Source organism: Chaetura pelagica, unplaced genomic scaffold (assembly GCF_000747805.2).
Source record: "Chaetura pelagica isolate M959 unplaced genomic scaffold, ChaPel_1.0 scaffold995, whole genome shotgun sequence".
Classification (NCBI taxonomy): domain Eukaryota; kingdom Metazoa; phylum Chordata; class Aves; order Apodiformes; family Apodidae; genus Chaetura; species Chaetura pelagica.
The window spans coordinates 74,651-80,043 of NW_009953385.1; positions in this window are offsets into that span (position 1 = coordinate 74,651).

Consider the following 5,393-nt stretch of genomic DNA (forward strand, 5'->3'; position numbering starts at 1 on the left):
GGTGGTTCCTGGTGTAGGGGGGGAATGGTTGGGAGATGGGACACAGTGTTCCCAAGGGGGTGGGTGACCCATTCCCTGTCTGGTTGCTGCAATAAAGGGATTTTTCTGCAAATCCAGATGCAGGATTATATAGAATGTCTATTATTCCTGACTGTGGAATTCTTTTTTAGATGGAATATACAAAAAATAATCCGTATAATATCTACTCCGTAACACACAATGTATAATAGCAACACTATATATGCAGTATTATATATATTATATGTAATAGAATATAGAGTATATTAGAATTATCTAGAGCAATTACAGACTATATTATCATTATATTATGATTGCATGTAATATTATTGTGTTATATACACATATATGCATATCTATGCACACATTTGTGTGTGTATATAATATATAGTGTAGCTACAATATAAAATTAATATATAATTTGTGATATATAGTTTATATATTATATAATTTATATATATTATAACATTTATATATAATATAGAATATCTAGACCATATACTACACATTATATAATATGTACTACACATTATATAATATATACTAACATACAATACACACACAAAATAAATATAGAATACAAGGTCTAGACAATATATGATAAATATCTGATAATATGTGATACCCTGTAGTTATTCTGTATCCTCTGTGGTGTATAATATCTATTCTATAGAATATAAATGCAGACAGAACTCTGTCTTTCCAGAGTAGCAATTAGTCAAGAGGGGTTAATGAGCTGCTGTGTGTTCCCTGCTGCTGGGAGCAGCTTTTCCCCTCCTTCTAGGAGGTACCAGCAAGGGGGTCTGTGGACAAAAATAACCACAGAGGGTGTTTTTATATATGTATATTGAAATATTTTCCATTGGCTGGGTCTGTTAGTTGCCCTTTTCCACTGGCAATCCCTGAACATCAGGCTCAGAGAGTGAAACAAGTCTCTGTTTGTTTCCCCCTCCCTGGATTTATTTTGCCTCTGGATGACTCCTGGTTTTTTTCAGGCAAATCCCATGGAAGGAGAACTCATGGATTTCACCCAGTTGTGGTGTTTTTTTTTCCCCTCCTCCCCAGCTGCTTTTCTCCAGGTTTCCAGCATCTCAGTGTTCATGATCCTGGTTCTGCAGGGGAGGGAACTTGGGGCATCCCAACCTTTTTTTTTTTTTTTTTTTTTTTTCATTTTCTGGCTTGATTTTCCATCTGGGTGGGGATGTCTGGGGTTTTATTAGACATCACACCCTCTTAGGAGCTGCAGGGCTGGAGCATGGAGGAAAAAAGGACTTGGGGAAGGCAAATTGGCCCCAAGGGGCACCCCAAAATGTTTCTGCAGGGGTTGCATTTCCCTGGTGCTCAGGAACCTGGAGCCAAGGAGGGACACTTGTTCCCACAGGCCAAACCACCCTGGAGCATCATCAAAGAAGGAATTTTTTTGGCTGGTTTGGAAGCCCAGCTCCATTGTAAAAAGCAAGTGAGTGATTTTTTTTTATGACTTTTGGACAGTTTTTTGGTCCTTCTTCTCTGGCTGCAGCGTGGGGGTAACGTGGCAACGGCAGCTTTGGTTGCTTGTGCCCTGCTACTGGGTAACCAGCTTTATGTTTAAAATATTGTCATTATTACTGCTCCTGTTGGTCTCCTCCCATCCCTGAGAGTTTGGGATAGGCTGCTCTACCCTTCCCAGCTTTTTCTCTGTCTTTTCTTCTAGGAAAGGTCACAAATAAGGACATAATTAAATATATCTTTTATACGTACGTAAGACACGATGAACCTGTAACCATTGACAGTGCTCAATGATATTTGCTCTCCACAGGGTTTTAAACCCCTATTCAAACAGTTTTTATATTAAAACACATTACAAAAAAGAGGAAAACTTTCAGAATGGAATGAAAACTTGATCTGAGGGAAGTTCAGGGTCCAACCCAGGTGAATTCCTTGCCTGTGTGATGAGACCAGGTTGCGCGTTTGGGTGGAGTTGGGATTGTTGTGAGGAGTATTTTGGTGGCAAATTGCACCTTGGGTCATCCCTGGGTACCCTGAGGATCAGCTACCTAATCATTCCTGAACATAGAAAGAATTTCTGGCAGGGTAATCATGCATTTAATAAATCTGTGCAGACCCAATGGATGAGTCAGTCACTGCAGGGTGGGGTGAGGAGGGGGTTTGGGAACCACATCCCAGCTCCATCATCCTCCTGTGAAACCACCCCTGGAAGAAACCAGCCTGTGGGATCTCCCCTTGGTTTTATGAAGTTGATGGATAAGCTTGATGCTTTTGGATGAAAAAAAAATGGAAAAATACCCAGTTGTTCCTTGCCAGATCCTCCCTTTCTGCATCTTTGCACCAGCCCTGGCCAAAGAGACCCTGTTTGGGCTTCAGAGGGGTGAAAGGAACTGGGCTCCTCTTGCCTCCACCAGGGTTTTTTCACCCCTTCCAACTCCTTTTATGGGTGAGTAGAAATCCTTGGAAGCTTCAGTTCACAGGTCTTGGTGTCTTTTCAAACTGTGAGAGGGGAAAATACACTAAGGAGCCAATATTCCACTGGCATGTGGGGCTGGAGGGGGAAGCCTGCTGCAGCCCCAGATCATCCCTGCTGCTATCAGGGCCTTCTGGGCTGGGTTATGTTTGTTGTTGGGGGTTTTTTATCACAAAACCCCCTTTTCTTTCCTATTTTTTCCACCCAGCTGTGGCAGCTCTGCTTCATATAGTATGTCAGATATACCCACGTCCCATGGACATTGGCTTTTTGGGAATGTTTCTGGAGTGTTGGTGAAAACAGAGCATGTTTTGGGGCTGATAGAATTTTAATTTCTTGAAGCCTTCAGGGAGTATTTCTGAAGTGTTGGCAAAAACAAAGCAAGTTTTGGGGCTGGGGGGGTGATGTTTTGAGGTCTGGAAGCAGGGGGAGGGTGGATGGGAAAAGCCTGAGCTCTGGGGCTGAAAACAATGCTGGGGGGGGGGCAGGAGCTGGCACAGGGGCCACCACAAAATAGCTCTGATCATATGATTGGAAGAGCCCTAATATGATGATGAAGGATAATGATACTTATTCTTTCACCCTTTTTGTTTCCTTTCTGTGATCTACCTCTCTCTTTAGCAGAACCGCCCCCCCTCCCAACAAAACCCTTGGACCTCTGCAAAGGGAGAGCATCTGTGTTTCATTTTAGAGCTGAAGAATAGTAATTATGATGCTTTCACAGAGCCAGACCTTGGAAAACTAAAATTAAAAGCCATCCAGGCACAAAACCAGACCCCTTCAACTCTCCTTGCCTTCCCCATCCTCACCCCATCAGCACAGCTGATTTTTGGGGGGCCAAGTCCCCCCTCTCCCCACCACTGCTTTGCAGCTCTGGGGGTGTAGTGCAGGGGCAGGAATGAATTGTGGGCTGAGAAAGGAGGTTTTTGGCTAAAAGCAGAGGAGCAATGGAAGTGCTGTCCTGCCTGGAGGGGAAAACATCCCTGCAGGCAGCAAGGGGAGGTTTTCCCAGAGCCTCAAAAATTCGGAGCATCAGGAAGAGCATCTTTTCTCACAGCAAAGCCACAATCCCCCAGGCTTGAAATGACTTCTTTTTCTTCCTTTCTCTTTCTCGTGTTCGACCTGTGAATGTTGCAAGGGATTGGTTTTATTTTATTTGCTTTTCTTCCCACCCCCTTGGGGGTGTTTTTGGCCCCAAGCAAATGAAAAATTAATAATCCCCAGCTCAGACTGAAAGAGAGAAGAGCTCAATGAGCTTCACTCCTGGAAAAGCAGGGGTGATGCTGGAATGATAACCATCAGCTGAAGAGATGAAGGAGGCCCTGGCGGAGGTGGAAATGCTCAGGAGCTGGTTGGAAAAGGCATAAGAGGGGGGGAAAAAAAAAAAAAAAGGATTTGGGTTTCACACTCCAGCAAAGCTGGATTTTAGCGGGAGGACAGTTAAAAATTCATGGTGGTGAAGAGAAGGGAAAGCCAAGCTGGTTTGTGTTGGACTTCCACTGGGGGGGGAAAAAAAGTCTTGCTGTGAAACCAGGGAAGGGCTAGGGATGCTGAGGGGGTGGGCAGGGGTGGGGGTTTCCCAGTCAGCAGCCAGTTTTGGGGTTGGTTTTGTGCTCTCCCCTGGGCGGGAGCGCTCCCTCCGCAGAGGTAGCGGCGCGGTTCCTAGAAGGAGAGCAAGTTGTTGTGGTTTTTTTTTTGTTTCCCCTCCTCTTTTTTTTTTTTTTTTTTTTTTTTTTTCCAGGCCTTCCCAGCTAAGAGTTGGAAGCCACCCAAGGTTGTGGGTATAAATCTCACTGACCTCATTTCACCATCCCTGAACTTGCAGCTCAGCAGCTCCCACCAGCCTGGGCCGGCGTCGACTTCCCCTTCTCTGGCTCATTTATTCCTTGATGGTTTTGGTTCCTGAGCTGCTTCTGCTCCTCCCTGGGTGGGCAGGGGAATGAGGGGTGGGGGCTCCTGGCCCCTCAAAAACCTCCCCTGGGTTTGTCCCTGTGAGGTTGCCAAGGAAAATAGCTTGCAAGGGATCAAGTGCTCTGCAAGAAGCTGATGTGTGGTCGGGATGAGTGGGGGATGAGCGATGCCTGGAGGTTGAAGTGGTGGAACAAGAGGAAAGGGCCTCAGGTTGTGCCTGGGAAAGGCTTAGGTTGGATCTTGGGAACAATTTCTTCCTCAAAAAGGTTGTCAGGCCCTGGCCCAGGCTGCCCAGGTGGGGTCCCCATCCATGGAGGTGTTTAAAAGCCGTGTAGAAGTGGTGCTGAGGGACATGGGTTTAGTGGTGGCTTTGGGTTGGGTTTAATGGTTGGACTGGCTGATCTTTAAGGTCTTTCCCAACCAAAACCATTCTATGATTCTATGTGGGAAATGCTTCTCCTTGGGTGGGACTGGGTGCTGGGCTTGGCAGATGTGCCATCAGGAGGACCCAGGGTTGGTGTTTGCAGCCCTCTTGGTTCAGGGGGTGCACCTCCAGGGGAGCTAGTCTCACTCCAGAGGGTTCTTGCTGTTGTCCATGTGTTATCCCCATTTCCCTGGGATAACTTGGCCTCATGCCACATGCTCATGGGATGCTGGCCTCACCAAGGAAGCAAAGAGGCCTTTGGAGATGTGTTCTACAGATGGGAACCTTGAGGGTTAGGACCTTGCACCACAGGACTTCACTGTGGTTTCCCATCCCAGTTGGCTCAGCCATCCTGGAGACCCCATTTCTGCCTCCTGGGTATTGGAAAAAAGCATGGACTGCTCCCCAAAATTCCCAGCATCATGTGCTACTTGCTTCCTAGGTGCTAAATCCATACCAAGAACTTTGGGTTCCACCTGCAGCCAAATCTCACCTCCAGCAATGGTGGTGGACTTGTAGGATGGATGGATTCCTGCAGAATGGATTCCTGTAGGGAACGGGCTGTGGGAAAGGCAAGAA